This window comes from Cupressus sempervirens, chromosome 10 (assembly GCF_028749045.1).
Source record: "Cupressus sempervirens isolate cs-2001-9-10 chromosome 10, ASM2874904v1, whole genome shotgun sequence".
Lineage (NCBI taxonomy): Eukaryota > Viridiplantae > Streptophyta > Pinopsida > Cupressales > Cupressaceae > Cupressus > Cupressus sempervirens.
The window spans coordinates 182,644,541-182,659,453 of record NC_143127.1 but is presented as its reverse complement, the minus strand read 5'-3'; positions in this window follow the sequence as shown (position 1 = coordinate 182,659,453).

Here is a 14,913-nt window from a genome sequence, read left to right as displayed (position 1 = left end):
GTTGAAACTCTGTCAAGGAGGTAGCAAAAAAGCCTTGAATTAAATGACAAATAAAAACTATTAAGGCAAAAATTATTAGTATCACTAATCTCCATACTAATGAGAAAATAGTACATCATAGACTAGTCATCTAACCAACATCGATCTCCACAAGACTCAAGAAAATGAACCCCACCACTATGATGGAAAGGAACAACCGTAAACATCCATACATAAAAATCTACCATAATAGGAATATACCAATCCATTGGAACTGAAGATGCTAAAATAACTCTAAAAAGTAACTGCTCATCTTGAATCCCTAAACGCATTAATAACCATAACAAATAGAGCAATCATGGAAAGCCAAAATTTGAGTTTTAGCTATATAATCACAAAGAGATAAATACAGGAAATCAAATGAATCCAAATCTCTAAAAAGCTAAATTTTAGAGATTCTCAGATCAAGTATCCCAAAATCAAAATGGCTACCACCATACAGAGAAATTGTGTTCAAATTATCAGCTACATTAGCCACTATAAAGAATCTCGATCAGTATAATTAACCCTAATATCCAATTTCATCTAACCATCTAAAACATAGAGAAAAATTATCCTTAGAAAACTAAAAATATCATCATGCGATAAGCAAATAACTAGCCAATTCAATCAAAGCAAATATAATATATGCAACCAAAAAAGAATGGGCCACGAGGGCATACTAACCAGAACATGCTAGAAGAATAGACAATCATAACAAACTATTTAGTATAGGTTATATTAATAGAGTATGATATATACAATTAGGATAAGACCATATCTTTATACACCAATATCCATAAAGTTTCAAAATCTTTGGTACCAAAGAACCTAACTACATTAGACCTATATAAAGTCTATATTAAACAAGATGATAATTACCAAATCCTTAGTATGTAGTGGAGAATAGTATCCCAAACCCTAGAACTAAGTCTAAACAAAACTTCTTCTTGGATCTTCAATTAACCACTTACTTCTAGTACACCATGATGACCTCTGGAATATCATTTGGCTTCTTAACCATGAAGATCAGAGGGAATTCAAAGTCAAATTTTGCCCTACTAGTTTTTTTAGAGTTTGGCATACAAAAATTAAGGGCATCGAGGTTGTCAAATACCACTCCAGGTTGTATATATGCATTGAATAGGTTAATATAGTTTGTTAACCAATCTTTGCTCTCATCTCCAACAATCCTTCTCCACCATAGTAGAAATTGAATGCTTGCCTCCATCTTAGGCCATTCTCGGTAGAAGGCTAGATTTTCTCTGATAATCAAAGTTGGACACCAATATGTTGTCTCTAGTTCTATAGACCCAAGTGGGAGATTCATGTATTTCTTTGGGAGTGGTATGCAAAATTTATCATCTATGTTGTTAATTACTTGCTCAAGCCCCTTACTCTGCACTAGATTGAAGATATCATAGTATAATCCAACAATGCCCCTTGGTTCAACCTTTGCTCTCACCAAACACCAAATAAATGAGCCAATAATGTCACTATTAGTCCTCCATGAAGACCTATAATAAAAAACCCCTTCCCTAATGGCCCTACTAATGGTGATCCTGGTCATGTCATCTACCGGATTAAGAATTCTATTCCATCTTTCTAGTTTGACATTGCCAAGGAAAGCCATAGTATGATTTTCAGTGGTATGATAAACACAAATGTTGGAATCCATTTGCAAAGATAGAAAGGATCAACTAAAAATGACAGATAGTGACTCTAGATGAAGACGGGAGAAAACGAAGAACCTAGAAGCCCATTATGATGACAGCTAATAAAATCATCCACAAACCTAGACATGGGCAAGATATAAATGCCAAATAATGATAACTAATAGGGGAAAAATCAATACCAGAAGTAATATATATTTACTATTATTTATTAAAGTTTATAAATTTTATTTTGTAAAATGATTGAGGAAAAATGACTTTAGTTTGTATTTAATTAATATTATATTAGTGAAAGTAGGCAAGAGCCTACAACACAATGGTGAATTGTGAGCCTCTTAATTGGGTGGTCTTGAGTTCAAATCTACTCAAGATTAAATAATAATTGAAATAATATATCACAATAAATAATAATGATTACCCTTGACTTTGGCCTCTTACTGATCAAAAAAATATTAAATTAATGTAAGTAAATTATTTCTTATTTTTAAATCATATATATATATATATATTTGAATGAATTGGTACTTTAAAATAATAATAGTCATAAGAATATTTCTTTGAGCTATTAAAATATAATATTATTAAATAACAAATCCTTATTTCATATATCATTAAAGTAAATTAGTTATATATTTTTATTATTATAATGTATATTTTTTAATGGCATAAGAAATAAATGTTAAAACAATGAAAAGACTATTAATTATCATTAAGTTTATAATAAATTTAAAATAAAATTCTTTGTACAAAAATAGTGTTATGTCAAAATTCCATTATAAGATTAAAATATGTATATTTCCACCTTTTGTACTATGATGAAGACTTGGGCAATTAATATAGGAGTAAAAATATTGTAAAATATTTTAATTAATGAAGTCATCAATAATTTTGTATTATTTATCTAAAAGAAATATGAATTTTCTCCCTTATATTTTTGTGTGTTGGCCAATAAGAACATAGATAAATGAAAATTTTAACAATCATCAAAATAGAAAATTATGTTAAGCTATAGAAACTTTTTCTTAAACTTTTAATTCTTGGTTATGATTGGTTGAAATAATTGACAAAATTTTTCTTAATGGTTCCAATAGCTTCTTGCCTTTGGCAAGAACTAATAACAATCAACTGGGTTAGTAGCAACTTGGGAGGAATAGATCGCACTTTATGAGAGCCCAATTAAGATCAACAATGGAGTTAACCAAAAGTTGAAATGTCAACCTCTTTATTTTAAACAAATTGTTATCACCCTTCATATTTTATCTCTAGTTGTAGAGAAAAAAAAAGCACAATCAACCATTTCAAAATTATTGTTAGGAAAGTAGACAACATGATACAATCACAGTGGGCTATGCTAGTGATAAAAAACCCTATCAGCTAATTAAAAGTATTATAACAAGAGACCAAAAGAATCATAGTTCTCACCTAATGGTTGTAGAATTGTGGTGAAGTGAAAAATATAAAGTTGAGGCAAAGTGATTCTAGGCATGTGGTTTCATAAAAATATTTAGTAAATAAAATGTTTCATGACATCAATTTAGAAATTTGAAGAGACTCTATGGTCAAGAGATTTTATTGACCACACTTAAGGTGTGTGATTTTCATATTTCATTTTTAAAATGTAAATTGTTGTGAATAAAAAATAGTCCAAATTGATCTCTATATAAATCCTTTAAAATCTAAAACTTTCAAAATATTTAATGCACATATGCTACGACCAAATATCCAAAGTGAGAATCAAGCCACTCCCATACATTTGAAAATAAGGTGTCACAAATTCCATAAGTAAAGGGTTATTAGCAATCTCATATGAAAATGGGTTGTTGTCCTAATACTATTAAATTCATCATTATCGTATCCATTAGGTCTTGCATGAATTTGTTTTTCCATTTAATCTATCATTTATACACATGCATCAAAGGTGCATGGAGGAATGTTGAAAAGGGAAGGTTCCAATATATTAGGGTTGATATAGATATGGATAAGATCAGCATAAGGAATGAAGGTAATAATTTGGGTTGGGAATAATGGATAGAGAAGTGTAGCAAGTTTTGTTTATAAGTACGACTACCAGAATGTAATTGGGAGAAGACATGGTAGTAAATAATGTGCTAGAAGCATGATTTGAACAACTTAAAGGTTAGATTGATATTATAAGTTGGCTTTTGGTAAATGAGAAAATAATACAAATATGAAGAATGGGCATTATATAATGAGAAATTGGTAGAGATAATATTATAAAATACAACAATGATAGTAGACTAAATTTCCAAATTAATATGAATGTACTCATTCTATCGTTATAAAAAATTATAATAATATGAAAATAATGTTAATTATAAATATATGCAGGTCATGGCTCAGGCTCTTGGCTTTCAATTGGAAAACCCAGTTAGAAAAATAGGGTATGTTATTTTTGACTTGGTAAGATTTTCAAATGCCCCACCGAGCCAATGTTCGCAACAACTATCTTGTATTAGGTTAGCTAATGGTTCATATGCAAAGTGGAATGTCTAGCATGACCCTAAACTGGAATGCGGGCATGAGGATTTTGGGTTCCATAATCATCCTTAAAGAAATTTGAAGTCTAGCATGGGATGGTCTCTAGAATAGGTAGTTGAATAGTGCAGTGGCTGGGGCTTGGGTGTCTCAACACAGTGACCTTCATGAGGGGTTTCGGCTCTAATTTGGGGTGGGATTTGCAATTTAGGTTGCTACTACTACTAGTTGGGTATTAGATATGGGTGATGATGTTCACACAAAGCAGGTCACTCGAGATTGTGTCGTGATGGAAGAATGAAAGCTTGAAGAGTTGATTTTTGTATTTTTTTTCTTAGTTATATGTTCGGAGGTAGTATATACTCCATAATGTAAACCAACTGCTTTTTTGAACCTACGCACTATACTTAGCATGTAATATTTGATGAATCACATTTTTTGTATTGAGCGATGATTATTTCAGGTTTTCTTCCTGATTATTTCCTAGTTGACCTTTTGAATCAGTTTTAATAATATAATATTACAATGGCTTGCCCACTTTTGCCTTAAAAAAACCTTAATTAATATTGAAATAAATAATAATGTCTAAAAATTTACAAACCTAAACTATTTTTTTAAACATTAATTTGATTCATATATAATCTCTCTCTCACACACACAAAAAAAAAAAAAGTCAATTCATTTACAGTTGGAAACATTTATCTTATATATATATATATATATATATATATATATATATATATATATATATATATATATATATATATGTATACATATATGTATATATGTATATATGTATATATACATATATACATATATGTATATATATATATGTATATATATATATATATATATGTGTGTATATATGTATATATGTATATATATATATATGTGTATATATGTACACATATATATATACATATATACATATATACACATATATATATATATACATATATACATATATACACATATATATATACATATATACATATATACACATATATATATACATATATATATATATATGTATGTATATATATATATATATATACATATATATATATATAATATTAAGATAAATATATATAACATAATTTAGGTACACAAAAATTGCAAGCAATGTGTTGGAATGGGATAATTGTTGGAATGAGATAGAGCTTTGTTTTTGTGAAGGAATTAATGTGTCTAATCTTAAAATGTGAGCAATGTTTTGTTTTTGCTTACAAAGAAGCTTTAGAATTAGATTTTTTTGAGAAGATAAAATGTATATGATTTTAAAATATCAATCTCTTTGTTTTTATGTTTTGGTGGTGTTATATTCAATCTCTCTACAATTTTCTAGCCATTTATTGAGTGCATTAGTTGTTTGTTCTTTGAATATATCCTCTCTCATTTGAGAATGCATTTATATAAACAATTTTCACTAGTCTTTAGATAATGATTCTCTGCATTCTAGTAATTTAATTCCACTTTAATAATTTCACAAATTTTAGCAATGGAAAAAATGTTGAGCACAATAAATTCCACAATTTTCTAGTAATAAATTGGAATAGGCTTCTAGTAGTATAACTACATTTTTTTTCTTATGGGATTGAATGCAATGCTACTCAACTAAATCTACCTTAAGAGGACATGCAAATTTTTCTATCTTTTGGGTGCATAAAAAGAAATACCTAAATTAGAAAAGCATAGAGAGGAAATGTGATATAGCTGCACAAGAATTACACAACTATCCTAGATTAATGTACAAGAAACCCTTGTTAGTACATTATTCTACAAATGTTCTTTCCACAAATCAAACATTTTGGTATGTGGTGTGTGGCATTAAACAAGTATTTATTGACACTTAAATGGTAATGTGAAAATAGTCACCACTTTCCCTAAGCATTTTATTGCACGTGGTTTGTAATAGAGATGTGTGGCAATCTACAAAATAGTTCACGTTTGCATTCATACCATTATGTGGAGGGCAACATTGTTGGAAACAATTCTTCAAATTGTATGTTATCATTGATGTTACACAAATTTTAGTATTAACTTAGTAATCAGGCAATGAAGGGTAGTCAGTATTAACCAAGTAGTCAAGAAATCAAGGAGTTGTAATATTATCCAAGCATAGTCAATATTAATCGAGAAGTCGAGAAATAAAGGACATGCAGTATTAACCAAGCATAGTTAGTATTAACTGAGTGTTTAAGCATCAAAGGAATCTCAGTGTTAATCAAGTGATTAATCCCAATATTGACCAAGTGTCAATAAATTACATTTTCTAATTAATTAACTAATTAAGGCCGACTAGTTTGATGTTTAATAGTTATTTAAACAAGTATTCAATCTGAGTTGACAAAGCTTATGATATATATTAGAGATCAAGTATTTTAATAAAGAGAAAAATATGTGCAATAAGATGGATATGTGATCAAAGAAAAAGGAAGAGAAGGAAAGGGTGGAAGAAACACAGCAAAAAATATTCTGATCATTAAGGATCTGAAGGTCAAGCCAAAATAGAGATTTGAATCTACAAAGAATTTTGTTCATAAATCAGGTGAAATTACTATTACCTTCTAACCATTGTAGCAGTGAAGAAATCTCTTAACAGAGTTGACTTAATAGTCATGTTATAAATCCTTTAGCAAGGTGACATTTGAAGATTTAAGTATTTGAAGACCTCTAACTAGGCCACTCCTAACAAGGTGATCTAAATCCTCTAACAAGATCATACTGTAGTGCCTACCCCTAAGTCGTATTTCAGTCATTCTTGCCAAACTCTTTTAGGCCAATTTTATGTTTGATGATTAGTATTATTATTTTAGAGATTATCAGATGTTGTTTTACACTCAGTTTATTATATGATGAGATTACTTGGTATTCTATATTTCATGCATGTATGATGATTATTCAATGTTTTCAATTATCGATGATGATTAGTTAGATGGTTTATTATCACATGTGCTTTCTTATGGATACTTACCCCATACTACATGTGTATGGTGTGCGTGTTTGTTTTCGTTATGTATGGTGTTTCTGATGTGGTTAAGGAAGGGAGTTGTAGTCACCTGCTAGTCGGGATCTATACGATGTACCACTTCTTGCCATTGTCTATTTAGCTTGAAATATTGTGTTTGTACATGCGTGAATTTTATGTAGGTTGCAGGTACCGGGTATCAACTTCCCTGAATTGCCAGGATGAGCGTACCCTATCGCATTATCTCAATGGTAAGAGAGGGGAGATAAACTCTTAAGTCCAAATCCTAAACCCTTTAGCCGATTGTCCTAATTGATAATTAGGACAAGTATCTGAGTTAAGTACCCTCTGAATGCATCAAATGATGTAATTTCGTGATTATAACCCTTTTGTTTGATTTAGTATGTGTTTTTCTATGATGGGTTTTAGTATGTTGTTTTATGAGTCCTTGGTGTACTTTCTATTAATTAAGTTTAATTAAAAAGATTAAATTAATGATTTAATTTAATGTGAATTATTATGACACTTTAATATTTAATGGCATTTAATTAATTGAGAAATTAATTAAATAATAAGGAATTAAATTTGGAGATAAAAGCTTTAAGTCTAAATTTAGAACGTGATAATACTTAGTTAATTTAATAATAATATATATTTAGAGTTCATTTTTAAATAAATGCTAAATATTATTATTATTTGAGTTAATAAATATTTTATCAATTAAGCTTCTAAAATAATTTAAAAAGTGAAAATATAATTATTTAATAAAAGATTCTAGTTCGCATGACTTGTGCATAAGATTAAATATAAGAAATAAATTAAAAAGATAAAATAAGAGAAAATTATAATGTTATTTTAATTTCATAGAGTGCACATGAGATTAAAGTAATTAATTAATTTAAAGTAGAAGTCAAGTGGAATATTAAATAAAGTTATTTAATAATTCAACTTAATGTGCATGAAAAGATGAATGCAAAATAAAAGAAAAGATAATAAAGGTTAATTTGGGAGTTAACTTAGTGGTGCAAAGAGTCTTCTCGGGTGAACGCACAATTAGTGCCCTGATTTAAGGAGAAGACTTCTTATCACAACTGGGGAGGTTCATTTTTGGGGGGACACGAATTTGGACAGGAATTTTGGGGAGAGTTTTTGGAAGAAAATTTCAGAAGGAGAATTCTACGAAAGATTTTCAGAAGAAAGTTATTGAAGAGGAGCGAGTTCTCTTACAATTTTGGGAATTGCGTATTAGCATCAGGTTCAGGTAGGGTCTGATATTTTGACCCCTAAATGATTTAAGAAATTTAATATTTTCTGTCTACTTTGTGATTGTAAGAACTTGTTTTCTCGAATGTGTGAATTCTTCGTTCTGGATCTTTTGCTATCCGATTTCATCTGTAAATCTAGATTGGAAAACTATTTAGAAAAACCTCATTCGTAGGTAAAAAGAGAATTTGGATTAAATCGAGTTTTGGATTGAATTAAAATTGAATTGGGAAGTTTAATTTGGAAAAATTGGTTGTAATAGATTTTATTAAAAAAAAATTTTAAAAAAATTAAATTTTTTTTTTAAAATTAAATTATATATATAATGTCATGCATGAGAGTTTGGTTTTATGAAAATAAATAAAATTATAATTTTAAATAAATAAAAATAATAATATAATAACATTTATTATATTTTTTTAAAAAAATTATATATAATATAAGTGAGGAGGGGTCTGACCCACCCCCCCCCCCCCCCCCAAATACTCATTTGGCGGCGAACTGATTCGCAGGTCTGTACTACGAATTCGCAATAGTCCTGCCGCATATAATTAAGTGCCGGCAGGCTTTTAAACAGCCGCACGACCATATTAAACCAACGTTTTTTTTTATAAATGGTAATGTGTATTATAACATTTTTTAAAATATTAATAATTAATAATTTTAATATAAAGTTGCATTTAATTATTAATTTAATTAATTAACCATTTTAATATTATTGTAAATTATTATTAATATTATAATAAGATTTTAATATTGCTCAATAATAATTATTCATACATTTTCTTATTATTTATTTAAATAATGCATTTAAATATAATTTATTTTCAATTAATAAAATTATGAGTAATTTTATTAATTATTAATAATTAAATAATTATTGAGTTGGAAATATAAGTATTTAGGTTTTTGATAATTATTAATTTTTAAAAAAAAAATTATATATATATATATATATATATATAGAATTTTAATTGAATTTAATTAATGATGAATTTAGTTAAAATGAAAATTGTAGATCTATAGTAATATTATCTTCTTTTTTTTATATAATATTTCTTAGATTGAAATTACTTATTTATTTCAATAAGTTAAATAAACAACTTACCTTTAGATCTTTAAAACAAGCTGCGTAATTAGACTTTTTCGAGAAAAAGGACTAATCTATATGGTTTAAAATATACCTTCTTATACTCAAAAACTCACACTAAAATGAAGATTGGAACTTTACTGCGAACTGTAACACTATGATGTTTTCTGTGTATTGTCTATGCTTTGGGAGTTTGGGGGTTGTTTAGTTTTGACCAGTTGTAGGTTGTTACCAGAGGCTCAGGGATTATGTGATTGTGATGCTATGTTGTTTTGTTCTCGATCTTTCTTAACCCGACCATAGTAATGTGATGGAGTGCTCTATGATGGATGTTTTTATTGTTTATTACTGCTTTCCAGTTTCTTTGTGTGAAGCTGAGGTGTTTTAAAGTGATTTGTTCTTGATGATGTCATGTTGTGACATGTTCTGACTTGACCATTCTAGAGTCTTCGATCAGTATTGTGATCTATTATTAGGATACTTGTTGGTTTCTCATTGGAGAACCATTAGATATTGTTACTTATCATAGATGCCTTCAGTTGCTGATAGAGAACTATTGTGATCATTATGATTATCATTTGATGCTTTACAGTCGCTTGTATAGGGCTGAGGTGATATTTTGTGTTTTGTGATTTCATGAGCCTAGGGTAGGTTATCTATGTGTAGTGTTGGGAAGTGGCTTGCAATGAGGGACGAGAGACCCGAAGTGGCTCTGGGGATGACTCATTGTAAGTTGTTTGTTTTAATAAGTGAAAACATCTCACCTAAATACTGACTTAAATGAACCTAATAAGATAATTGTATGTTCTCTCACATGCCTTGAGTGCTACTACAGACTAGGATGGGGTATAGAGAACGCTTGGTTACGACCTTGCATTCCATAGTATGCCTCATCAGTATGAGAGGATACTAATGGCCGCAGGATTATTGGGGACCCGAGATTCCTGAGGGATTGCTCGGGTAAGTTCCAATGTGATTCATGTCATGAGACTTTCCCGCTTGCATAGTAGGTTTCCTACGTGTCTTTGTGGTGCCTATGGGTCTAGATGTCTATCTATGTTGAACCTTTGAGTTAGTATACTTTTAGGATTTCCCAGACTTAGAGAGTACTTGTGTTTTGTGTTTTGATACCTCGTTTGGGACTTGAGACTATCTCCTCAACGCGGTGGGAGTGGACCATCTAGGTTCCACGCAGTTGGGTGGTAGTGCTTTTACTCTTACCATTGAGATCCATCCGAGACACCATGGCTGCTGTATTACTATTGGCTTATACCTTCATTCTGTTCATGGATTATTATGATGAATGGTTAGATTTTATGGTGGATGTTTTATCTTTTTACGATGGATGGATGTATCATGTATGGTATATAATTTCATTTATTTTATTGTACTTTGTATCATGGAATTGAGGATGATGTATCTTTATCTTTATATATGTATATTCTTTTAAGCCTTTCATACCCTGTGACATGTACAGTGGATGATTGAGCATTCCGAATTAATTTGCCAAGAGGCATTCGGAACAAATGTATATTATGGACATTGGACTTTTTGATTATTCTTTCATATGTATGTGGTAGTTGTTAGACTTAGAATTAATTAAATTTAAATGTGACTCCACGTCTTGGGATCCTTAAGGAATGTAACTTGTGATGTATGTTTGTTGATGATTACATGTTATTGCTTCCGCTACTATGTGTTTGATGTGTATGTTATACATTCTTACTTTTTTTTTTTTTTAAATGTTTAGCAAACTTAGTAAAACTTTAGGTTAATTCTTTTGGGTCCCTTGGTGGGGCGTTACACATACTTAATAGTATGTATTATAACCTTTAATAGGTTAAGTCCTAATAGGGCTCACTTTAGAAAACTAAAAATAATGTAATTAGTTGCATGGTGGTTTTCTCAAATTGGGTTTCCACATTAAATCTTGGTGTCATCTGTGTTCATGTTGTTTCTTTATGCTTTATGTTTCTAGAACTAAGTTACTAAAGGTTTAGAAACATTAATATTCATTAAGATTTCTTTGTTAACTGAATTATAACAAGAACTTAGTTTAAACCAAGCTAGGTGAATAATTGGATTATCAATGAAAAGTTGTATTTGACATCTAGGTAAAAGGAATTGTTTTTGTCATAATTGATTCACCCCTTCCCTCTTAGTTACTCTCTTCACTTCCAAAACACATGTCCTATAATAATAAAATCAATTTTTGCATGTAATTTCTTTTGTCAATACTTGTAAAGAACAAAAATGCATTTATTGATGAATTTGGAATCTTAACCAAGATCTATTTACAATTTAAGGAAATGTACAAAACTTTGTAAGATGCATTGTGGAATCAATTTATAGTAGAAGTTGTCCACATTTTCTGCAATAGTAGAGCATTATGCAATCTTTAAATATTTTATGTTTCATTCTTATTTGTTAGTTATTTTTCTTATTGTGTTGAGTATCATAGTGATATCTGATATTGTTGTTTTTGCTAGGATTACAGAGAATTTCTTTCAACTAACAAATCTCTACCATTGTCCAAAAATTTGCATCCATCATGAGCAATATTTTCATTATCCTCAAAATTCTCTTGGTCTCATAATTGAATAGGTTGTGGTAGAAAAATAGAAACCAATAGTTCACATATACCTAGTTAGGATTTGGTGTGATGGAATGCAATTTTTTTCTCGCTCAATTGATTTCATTGCCCCAATTCAAGGATTTTTGATTCATTGGCACAAAGTTTAGGGTTTTCATTTAAGATTTTTGTTTTTAATTAGTCATACCAAGATTTTAGGTTGAAGAGATAGGGATTCAGAAAATGTCGAATAAAAAAAGAGACATGGAGAGGGGAATGACATAGAGACTCCAACGGTTAGTGAAAAGAGAGATAGATACTCCATGCATTTCGTAGTGCTATCAAGGCACATACCTATATATTTGATGGACAAGTAAATTATTTCAATAAGAAGTGGGATCTAATAGAAGGGCAAGGAAAGGAATTATGTTTGTACCATGTGGAACTTCCATAGGTCTAATCAGAAATTGGCCCTCGATGCTCAACACCTAATTGGCATACTATGCCTTCCTTTGAAAAGTTATGGCATTATTGCACTTGTAAGCAATGGACCATTCATTGGGAATATTGATGGGAATCTTATCTTGAAGATCAATTCTACATGCTCCATAAATAGAAAATTCTTAGACAAAACTGCAACCAGGATCAATGACAATACCATGATTATTGTATCTCTGGGGAAGGTGCCAAGGCTTGGGTTGCCTACCAAAAGGAAACTGCCTCTTCTTTCTTAAATTTCAAGTTTGGAAAGTCCTTACTAAATCCCTCAGTAAACAAGGGGTTTAGCGATAGTTGTTGAGGAGGGGTAGGGGGTCAAGATCAAGAAAATGTGACTATCATTAGAGAACACACACTATAGTTCCTACTAACCATGAATCATTTAGAGGAAGTCAATAATAGTATGCTCTCAAGGTTGATGGAAGATCAAGGAGTGTTGACAATATGTCTCTATCTGAAGTCAAATAAAATAAAGTTGGAATGTGATGAAAATGGTGGTGAAAAAAAAGGCATTGGAAGGTTTCCATAAAATAAGATATGCATAGTGGGTAAAGGCTAGACCTCTCCAAGAATGTAGAATTGTTTTGAATTGTCTATAGTAAAAAATATCAAGATATTTTTTTCTCTTGTATGGAAAGTTCTCCTATTTTTGCAAATTAAACTATTTGAAAACTCATTTATTTCCTTACCAAAAATAGTTGCAACAATCACAAATTGGAAAAACACAATTATATTAAGTTTTTAAATAAATAAATAAAATTTAAGACTTTAAAAACAACTAATAAGTCTCATAAAATTTTAAGTTTGATTGATGGGTTTATTAAAATATTGTATTTAATGTGCACTTAACCATTGCAATAGTTTCTTACACAACAAGAACTAAACATTACAAGTTCCAAAGAATATAAAATATTTGTTAAATAGTCTTTATGAACTCTTGCAGCAAGTGTAGTAGAAAGAAAAATAAAAACCTAGGATAATTTATGCATTTTAAAGGAAAGTATACAAGTAGAAAAAATATTGAGGAGATGAAAGAGGCATTAATTTTTGAAAGGAATTCCAACATGTAAGATTAATATAATGTTTTCATAGAGTTTATGATCTATTGGAAGAGCATTTTGTAAGAAATGGACAGTGAATTATCTAATAAAAAATAATAAGAAGGAATTAATGATAAAAACATAATCTAAACTATATTATGTGAGTAGAATACAATTTATGGAAAATGAAGAGCCCAAACAAAATTGGTATTCAATTATGGCTAATATTTATAATGCATTAACAAGCATTCATTTGAATATACCAGAGATTAGTACTAGTTCAAAAGGCTTGAACATCACACACTAAGGATTGATTCCTAAGCTAAAATTTTTAAATAGTCAAAGTTGATTTATGGGTAAGTGCAAGAAGTTGGGCCTCACTTTTGGGCAAAAAATGAAAGTGTTTTTCCTATTTTTGAAATTTCTTGTCAATTGATGTCAAAATTTGAGGCATTTAGAGATTGAATATTAAATATTTAAAAATAAATATTGTAGTGCTCGGAATCTACTTTTTGAATATGTAATTTATTTATCCACCCATGTGATAGATTTTTTTATTGGTATGGATCTTTTAAAACTATTTTTTTTAAATGCATGTTTTAGGACCATACTACACTAGAATACGGACACCATAATTTGACACAAATAAATAAATTTTTTAAATCCTTTTAAAGGAAGTTACCTAACACACCAAAGATTGATACAAATATTTTTCCTTAATTTTTAATTTGTAATTGGTTATAAATGTAAATTTTAAAACCTCTCACATTCAGACATCATAATTTGATCAAAATTTCACTTTGTTCAAATTTCTTTTTAACTTCAAAAGAATTCTATGTAGATTGATGACATATAAATTAATTTAAGAAAAATCATAAAATAAAAAAGTTATTAAAGTTTTGGTGAACCTTATTATTTTACATCTAGGTACCACCTTTGATTTTAAAAAATGTAAACATAGTAAATCAAATCAAATCACTATAAAATTTATATTTTGAAATTAGGACAATGAAAAATCTAATGGGTTTTTGTTTCATTAAAAAAAATGATTGGGAAGACCCTCTAAAAGTTATGGCAAGCCTAAATTTGTTAGTTCAATGTCTTAGCCAAACATTGAGAGGTCAAGGCATAGGTTTGGTCTCACCAAGCCTATCCCAAAATCAAGTCCGAGGTGGGAGAAAAAAATTATGCCCCATGTTGTAAAAAATTGGCACCCATTTTGAACATTTAAAACATATTTTAAATCCCAAAAAAAATTTAAAATTGAATTTTTGAAAAGCGAGCACCCACTTTTT